At 45.8% G+C, this 10,000-nt stretch overlaps 1 protein-coding gene across 1 annotated transcript in view; it reads right to left on the bottom strand.

Moving 5' to 3' along the window:
• The window catches only part of atrn (attractin), a 193,302-nt gene that overhangs the window by 74,547 nt on the left and 108,755 nt on the right, over window positions 1–10,000 (bottom strand). The window lies entirely within an intron of this gene.

Genomic DNA, 10,000 nt, shown 5'->3' with positions numbered 1-10,000 from the left:
ACACTGAACAACATGAGACAGAGATATACCTGGCACCGACGAAGATGGCGGCCTCGCGACTAGCTCTTAGGAAACTTTGCGGTATTTTGTTTATTTATGTATTATTTTTTACATTATTAGCACATAAATTGTTTTGTATCATTACATACAGCCGGCGGCGGTAACTCATCAGAACTACCAAAGTTGATGAGCTCAGCAAGGATTTCTTTCCAGAGAGACATCAAGGCCTGTAACATACTTTGTTTCACGGAAACATGGCTCTCTTGGGATATTCTGTCGGAATCGGTCCAGCCAGATGGGTTCTCAGTTCATCGCGCAGACAGGAATAAATATCTCTCCAGGAAGCAGAAGGGCGGAGGTGTTGTTTCATGATTAACGACTCGTGGTGTAATTGTAGTAACATACAGGAACTCAAATCCTTCTGTTCCCCCGACCCAGAATACCTCACAATCAAATGCCGACCGTATTATCTCCCAAGAGAATTGTCTTCGGTTATAGTCACGGCCGTGTATATCCCCCCTCAAGCCGATACCACGACGGCCCTCAAAGAACTACACTGGACCTTATGCAAACTGGAAACCACATATCCTGAGGCTGCATTTATTGTAGCCGGGGATTTTAACAAAGCAAATTTGAGGACTAGGCTGCCGAAGTTCTAACAACATATCGACTGTTGTACTCGGGCTGCTAAAATCCTCGACCATTGCTATTCGAACTTCCGCGATGCTTACAAGGCCCTCTCCCGCCCTCCTTTCGGCAAATCTGATCACGACTCCATTTTGCTTCTCCCTTCCTATAGGCAGAAACCCAAACAGGAAGTACCCGTGCTAAGGACTATTCAACGCTGGTCTGACCAATCGGAATCCACGCTTCAAGATTGTTTTGATCACGCGGACTGGGATAAGTTCTGGGTAGCTTGCGAAAATAATTTAGACGATACACTGAAACGGTGACTGGGTTTATAAGGAAGTGTATAGGAGATGTTGTGCCCACTGTGACTATTAAAACCTACCCTAACCAGAAACCATGGATAGATGGTAGCATTCACACAAAACTGAAAGCACGAACCACCGCATTTAACCACGGCAAGGTGACTGGGAATATGGCAGAATACAAACAGTGTAGCTACTCACTCCGCAAGGCAATTAAACTGGCAAAACATCAGTATAGAGACAAAGTGGAGTCGCAATTCAACGGCTAAGACACGAGACGTATGTGGCAGGGTCTACAGACAATCACGGATTACAGAGGGAAAACCAGCCACGTCGCCGACACCGACGTCTTCCTTCCGGACAAGCTAAACACCTTTGCCCGCTTTGAGGATAACACAGTGCCACTGACTCGGCCCACTACCAAGGACTGTGGCCTCTCCTTCTCCGTGACCGTCGTGATTAAGACATTAAAGCATGTTAACCCCGCAAGGCTGCCGGCCCAGATGGCATCCCTAGCCGCGTCCTCAGAGCATGCACAGACCAGCTGGCTGGTGTGTTTACGGACATATTTAATCTCTCCCCATACCAGTCTGCTGTTCCCACATGCTTCAAGATGGCCACCATTGTTCCTGTACCCAAGAAAGCAAAGGTATCTGAACTAAATGACTATCGCCCCGTAGCACTCACTTCTGTCATCATGAAGTGCTTTGAGAGGCTAGTCAAGGATCATATCACCTCTGCCTTACCTGTCACCCTAGACCCACTTCAATTTGCTTACCGCCCCAATAGATCCACAGACGATGCAATCGCCATCACACTGCCCTATCCCATCTGGACAAGAGGAATACCTATGTAAGAATGCTGTTCATTGACTATAGCGCAGCATTCAACACCATAGTACCCTCCAAGCTCATCATTAAGCTCGAGGCCCTGGGTCTAAACCCCGCCCTGTGCAACTGGGTCCTGGACTTCCTGACGGGCCGCCCCCAGGTGGTGAAGGTAGGAAACAACACCTCCAATTTGCAGATCCTCAACACTGGGGCCCCACAATGGTGCGTGCACCCGATGTCACAGGAAGGCCAAGAAGATCATCAAGGACATCAACCACCCGAGCCACTGCCTGTTCACCCCGCTATCATCCAGACAACAACCACCCGAGCCACTGCCTGTTCACCCCGCTATCACAAACACAAACAGACCCCACAGAGCACCAGGACAACACAACTAGACCCAACCAAATTATGAGAAAACAAAAAGATAACTATTTGACACAGTGGAAATAATACATCTATCTAGACTGAATACCTGACCACTGTGACTGACCCAAACTTAAGGAAAGCTTTGACTATGTACAGACTCAGTGAGCATAGCCTTGCTATAGAGAAAGGTAGCTGAAGGCAGACCTGGCTCTCAAGAGAAGACAGGCTATGTGCACACTGCCCACAAAATGAGGTGGAAACTGAGCTGCACTTCCTAACCTCCTGCCAAATGTATGACCATGTTAGAGACACATATTTCCCTCAGATTACAGCGATCCACAAAGAATTCGAAAACAAACCCAATTTTGATAAACTCCCTTATCTACTGGGTGAAAAACCACAGCGTGCCATCACAGCAGCAATATTTGTGACCTGTTGCCACAAGAAAAGGGCAACCAGTGAAGAACAAACACCATTGTAAATACAACCCATATTTATGTTGATTTATTTTCCCATTTGTACTTTAACTATTTGCACATTGTTACAACACTGTATATATACATAATATGACATTTGAAATGTCTTTATTCTTTTGAAACTTCTGAGTGTAATGTTTACTGTTAATATTTATTGTTTATTTCACTTTTGTTTACTATCTACTTCACTTGTTTGGCAATGTTAACATACGTTTCCCATGACAATAAAGCCCTTAAATTGAAATTGAAATTTAGAGGGTTATATAGCCAGTAGCTGAGAGAGAGAGAGAGAGAGATATGATCATGTCTCAATGCACACTCACAGGGCCCTACACACTCACACACACTGTCACTCCAACACACACACACTCACGCATATTATGCACATACATTGATAATGATCTCACACAACCACTCACATACAAGCTGCTGCTACTCTCTTTATCCTATATCCTGTTGCCTAGTCACCTTCTATAATATAATAATAATATGCCATTTAGCAGACGCTGTTATCCAAAGCGACTTACAGTCATGCGTGCATACATTTTTACGTATGGGTGGTCCCGGGGATCGAACCCACTACCTTGGCGTTACAAGCGCCGTGCTCTACCAGCTGAGCTACAGAGGACCACATTAGACGTACCCCTTCTCCCATACATATCTACCTCAATCACTCCAGTATCCCTGTCACCTTACCCCTGTACAGTGCATTCAGAAAGTATTCAGACCCCTTGACTTTTCCCACATTTTGTTACGTTACAATGCAAAAACAGCTTTTTAGACATTTAGAGACTAGTCCCGAAGCCACTCCTGCGTTGTCTTGGCTGTGTGCTTAGGGTTGTTGTCCTGTTGGAAGGTGAACCTTCGACCCAGTCTTAGGTCCTGAGCGCTCTGGAGCAGGTTTTCATCAAGGATCTCTCTGTACTTTGCTTCATTCATCTTTCCCTCGATCCTGACTAGTCTCCCAGTCCCTGCCACTGAAAAACATCCCCACAGCATGATGCTGCCACCACCATGCTTCACCGTAGGGATGGTGCCAGGTTTCGTCTAGATGTGACGCTTGGCATTCAGGCCAAAGAGTTAAATCTTTGTTTCTTCAGACCAGAGAATCTTGTTTCTCATGGTCTGAGAGTCTTTAGGTGCCTTTTGGCAAACTCCAAGCGGGCTGTCATGTGCCTTTTACTGAGGAGTGGCTTCTGTCTGGCCACTCTACCATAAAGGCCTGATTGGTGGAGTGCTGCAGAGATGGTTGTCCTTCTGGAAGGTTCTCCCATATCCACAGAGGAACTCTGGAGCTCTGTCAGAGTGACCATCAGGTTATTGGTCACTTCCCTGACCAAGGCCCTTCTCCCCCGATTGCTCAGTTTGGCAGGGCGGCCAGCTCTATGAAAAGTCTTAGTGGTCCCAAAATTATTCCATTTAAGAATGATGGAGGCCACTGTGTTCTTGGGGACCTTCAATGCTGCAGAAATGTTTTGGTACCCTTCCCCATATCTGTGCCTCGACACAATCCTGTCTTGGAGCTCAACGGATAATTCCTTCGACCTCATGGCTTGGTTTTTGCTCTGACATGCACTGTCAAATGTGGGACCTTATATAAAACAGGTGTGTGCCTTTCCAAATCATGTCCAATCGATTGAATTTACCACAGCTGGACTCCAAGTTGTACAAACATCAAGGATGATCAATGGAAACAGGATCCACCTGAGCTCAATTTCGAGGCTCATAGCAAAGGGTCTGAATACTTATGTAAATAAGGTATCAGTTTTTTATTTGTAATAAATTTGCAAACCATTCTATAAATCTGTTTTTGCTTTGTCATTATGGGTTGTTTTGTAGATTGATGTGGATTTTTTTTTTTTTTAATCCATTTTAGAATAAGGCTGTAACGTAACAAAATGTGGAAAAAGGAAAGTGGTCTGAATACTTTCCGAATGCACTATATATACAGCAGTATGTGGACACCCCTTCAAATTAGTGGATTTGTCTATTTCAGCCACGCCCGTTGCTGACAGGTGTATAAAATCGAGTACACAGCCATGCAATCTCCATAGACAAACATTGGCAGTAGAATTGCCTTACTGAAGAGCTCAGTGACTTTCAACGTGGCACAGTCATAGGATGCCACCTTTCCAACAAGTCAGTTCATCAAATGTCTGCCCTGCTAGAGCTGCCCTGGTCAACTGTAAGTGCTGTTATTATGAAGTGGAAACATCTAGGAGCAACAACGGCTCAGCTGTGAAGTGGTAGGCCACACAAGCTCACAGAACACTACCATGTTCCAAACTGCCTCTGGAAGCAACGTCAGCACAAGAACTGTTCGTCGGGAGCTTCATGAAATGGGTCTACCCCCATCACTCCAGTATCCCTGTCCCCTTACCCCTATAGATATCTACCCCATCACTCCAGTATCCCTGTCCCCTTACCCCTATACATATCTACCTCCATCACTCCAGTATCCCTGTCCCCTTACCCCTATAGATATCTACCTCCATCACTCCAGTATCCCTGTCCCCTTACCCCTATATATATCTACCTCCATCACTCCAGTATCCCTGTCCCCTTACCCCTATACATATCTACCTCCATCACTCCAGTATCCCTGTCCCCTTACCCCTATACATATCTACCTCCATCACTCCAGTATCCCTGTCCCCTTACCCCTATACATATCTACCTCCATCACTCCAGTATCCCTGTCCCCTTACCCCTATACATACAGTGGGGAAAAAAAGTATTTAGTCAGCCACCAATTGTGCAAGTTCTCCCACTTAAAAAGAGGAGAGAGGCCTGTAATTTTCATCATAGGTACACGTCAACTATGACAGGCAAAATGAGAAAAAATAATCCAGAAAATCACATTGTAGGATTTTTTATGAATTTATTTGCAAATGATGGTGGAAAATAAGTATTTGGTCAATAACAAAAGTTTCTCAATACTTTGTTATATACCCTTTGTTGGCAATGACACAGGTCAAACGTTTTCTGTAAGTCTTCACAAGGTTTTCACACACTGTTTCTGGTATTTTGGCCCATTCCTCCATGCAGATCTCCTCTAGAGCAGTGATGTTTTGAGGCTGTCGCTGGGCAACACAGACTTTCAACTCCCTCCAAAGATTTTCTATGGGGTTGAGATCTGGAGACTGGCTAGGCCACACCAGGACCTTGAAATGCTTCTTACGAAGCCACTCCTTCGTTGCCCGGGCGGTGTGTTTGGGATCATTGTCATGCTGAAAGACTCAGCCACATTTCATCTTCAATGCCCTTGCTGATGGAAGGAGGTTTTCACTCAAAATCTCACGATACATGGCCCCATTCATTCTTTCCTTTACACGGATCAGTCATCCTGGTCCCTTTGCAGAAAAACAGCCCCAAAGCATGATGTTTCCACCCCCATGCTTCACAGTAGGTATGGTGTTCTTTGGATGCAACTCAGCATTCTTTGTCCTCCAAACATGACGAGTTGAGTTTTTACCAAAAAGTTATATTTTGGTTTCATCTGACCATATGACATTCTCCCAATCCTCTTCTGGATCATCCAAATGCACTTAAGACGGGCCTGGACATGTACTGGCTTAAGCAGGGGGACACGTCTTGCACTGCAGGATTTGAGTCCCTGGCGGCGTAGTGTGTTACTGATGGTAGGCTTTGTTACTTTGGTCCCAGCTCTCTGCAGGTCATTCACTAGGTCCCCCCATGTGGTTCTGGGATTTTTGCTCACCGTTCTTGTGATCATTTTGACCCCAAGTGGTGAGATCTTGCGTGGAGCCCCAGATCGAGGGAGATTATCAGTGGTCTTGTATGTCTTCCATTTCCTAATAATTGCTCCCACAGTTGATTTCTTCAAACCAAGCTGCTTACCTATTGCAGATTCAGTCTTCCCAGCCTGGTGCAGGTCTACAATTTTGTTTCTGGTGTCCTTTGACAGCTCTTTGGTCTTGGCCATAGTGGAGTTTGGAGTGTGACTGTTTGAGGTTGTGGACAGGTGTCTTTTATACTGATAACAAGTTCAAACAGGTGCCATTAATACAGGTAACGAGTGGAGGACAGAGGAGCCTCTTAAAGAAGAAGTTACAGGTCTGTGAGAGCCAGAAATCTTGCTTGTTTGTAGGTGACCAAATACTTATTTTCCACCATAATTTGCAAATAAATTCATTAAAAATCCTACGATGTGATTTTCTGGATTTTTTTCCCTCAATTTGTCTGTCATAGTTGACGTGTACCTATGATGAAAAGTACAGGCATCTCTCATCTTTTTAAGTGGGAGAACTTGCACAATTGGTGACTGACTAAATACTTTTTTCCCCCACTGTATCTACCTCCATCACTCCAGTATCCCTGTCCCCTTACCCCTATAGATATCTACCTCCATCACTCCAGTATCCCTGTCCCCTTACCCCTATACATATCTACCTCCATCACTCCAGTATCCCTGTCCCCTTACCCCTATAGATATCTACCTCCATCACTCCAGTATCCCTGTCCCCTTACCCCTATACATATCTACCTCCATCACTCCAGTATCCCTGTCCCCTTACCCCTATACATATCTACCTCCATCACTCCAGTATCCCTGTCCCCTTACCCCTATACATATCTACCTCCATCACTCCAGTATCCCTGTCCCCTTACCCCTATACATATCTACCTCCATCACTCCAGTATCCCTGTCCCCTTACCCCTATACATATCTACCTCCATCACTCCAGTATCCCTGTCCCCTTACCCCTATAGATATCTACCTCCATCACTCCAGTATCCCTGTCCCCTTACCCCTATACATATCTACCTCCATCACTCCAGTATCCCTGTCCCCTTACCCCTATACATATCTACCTCCATCACTCCAGTATCCCTGTCACCTTACCCCTATACATATCTACCTCCATCACTCCAGTATCCCTGTCCCCTTACCCCTATACATATCTACCTCCATCACTCCAGTATCCCTGTCCCCTTACCCCTATACATATCTACCTCCATCACTCCAGTATCCCTGTCCCCTTACCCCTATAGATATCCACCTCCATCACTCCAGTATCCCTGTCCCCTTACCCCTATACATATCTACCTCCATCACTCCAGTATCCCTGTCCCCTTACCCCTATAGATATCCACCTCCATCACTCCAGTATCCCTGTCCCCTTACCCCTATACATATCTACCTCCATCACTCCAGTATCCCTGTCCCCTTACCCCTATACATATCTACCTCCATCACTCCAGTATCCCTGTCCCCTTACCCCTATACATATCTACCTCCATCACTCCAGTATCCCTGTCCCCTTACCCCTATACATATCCACCTCCATCACTCCAGTATCCCTGTCCCCTTACCCCTATACATATCTACCTCCATCACTCCAGTATCCCTGTCCCCTTACCCCTATACATATCTACCTCCATCACTCCAGTATCCCTGTCCCCTTACCCCTATACATATCTACCTCCATCACTCCAGTATCCCTGTCCCCATACCCCTATACATATCTACCTCCATCACTCCAGTATCCCTGTCCCCTTACCCCTATACATATCTACCTCCATCACTCCAGTATCCCTGTCCCCTTACCCCTATAGATATCTACCTCCATCACTCCAGTATCCCTGTCCCCTTACCCCTATAGATATCTACCTCCATCACTCCAGTATCCCTGTCCCCTTACCCCTATAGATATCTACCTCCATCACTCCAGTATCCCTGTCCCCTTACCCCTATACATATCTACCTCCATCACTCCAGTATCCCTGTCCCCTTACCCCTATAGATATCTACCTCCATCACTCCAGTATCCCTGTCCCCTTACCCCTATACATATCTACCTCCATCACTCCAGTGTCCCTGTCCCCTTACCCCTATACATATCTACCTCCATCACTCCAGTGTCCCTGTCCCCTTACCCCTATACATATCTACCTCCATCACTCCAGTATCCCTGTCCCCTTACCCCTATACATATCTACCTCCATCACTCCAGTATCCCTGTCCCCTTACCCCTATACATATCTACCTCCATCACTCCAGTATCCCTGTCCCCTTACCCCTATACATATCTACCTCCATCACTCCAGTGTCCCTGTCCCTTTACCCCTATACATATCTACCTCCATCACTCCAGTGTCCCTGTCCCCTTACCCCTATACATATCTACCTCCATCACTCCAGTATCCCTGTCCCCTTACCCCTATACATATCTACCTCCATCACTCCAGTGTCCCTGTCCCCTTACCCCTATACATATCTACCTCCATCACTCCAGTATCCCAGTCCCCAACGATAAGTTTGACTCTCTCTTTGTCTCTCCCTCTCTACCCCTCCCTCTTTTGATAACCAAGCAGTCATGCTGTTGTTAGTCCGCTAGGGACTTTTCTCATGCATTAAGTATGTATGTATTCTGTGTTATTATTTAGTTAGCTAGTAAATGAATAATTAAGCCAGTTTGTGTAGTGTTGAATCATAAGTAAAGCTGGGGTTCTTGCGGATCCAAGAATTCTGCGACCGTTCAGAATGAGACTGGTAAAAGGTAATGATTGATACGTTGACTGTTTTATACATAGTGATAGGTAAAGACCTTTTAGAGTTTAATTCGGGAGATGGTAACTCTATAAACAACTTCATCCTAATTAGTTAATTGTTACATTAATTTAATTGAGTAACAATTAAACAGTTAGTTGATTAGATAAATAACAGTCATCACATTAATGAAAGTCATGTCACGGTCAATGTAAATAGTCCGGGTGGCCATTAATTAATTTGCATTTTATTCCCCTGTGCAACAGGTCAGAGGTCACCACAGTACAGTACCCCTTGGATATTAAAAATGACAAGGCACGGAAAGAGTACAAAGAGAAGCTCCTCATGGACAATCCATTGGAACGTAAGCAACCTAATCTTCCACACAGACCTTCCCTGGGCATGGCACAGTGCTATAGGAGCACTCTACGCCTCTTTTAAGAGAGAGGGTATTGGAGGAGGGTGGAACATCAGAACACTGGAAAACAAGGACCCTGAGACGGAGACACCCTCTGTCAACCTGGACAGGAATGGAGCAGTGGTGATGCAGGGCAACTTCATACATTTCCAAAAGGACTTCCACAGAATCAAAGCGAGAGCACGGCAGGAGAAGCTTTCTCTTGGTGACGACTCCCCCACCACAAGTGAGTCTGATCACACCTCTTCAAACTGTCCTGCAGACGAGGATAGTCACCCCCATGCCCCCCCCCCCAACAATGAAAACACCCAGGTCCTAAAACTGCACTGCTCCTCCATCATTGAGGGGGATAAATTCACAGAGCTGGAGAGAGACATGGTGGAGCTCAGAGAGCTGGTCCACACACTCCAGACAGAACAAACCCACAAAACAGACCAGCACAACACCACCCCCCCCCCCCC

This window comes from Coregonus lavaretus, assembly GCF_964263955.1.
Source record: "Coregonus lavaretus genome assembly, chromosome: 18".
In the NCBI taxonomy this organism is placed as follows: domain Eukaryota; kingdom Metazoa; phylum Chordata; class Actinopteri; order Salmoniformes; family Salmonidae; genus Coregonus; species Coregonus lavaretus.
The sequence above is the reverse complement of the archived record's forward strand: the minus strand, read 5'-3'. Positions and strand labels throughout refer to the sequence as shown.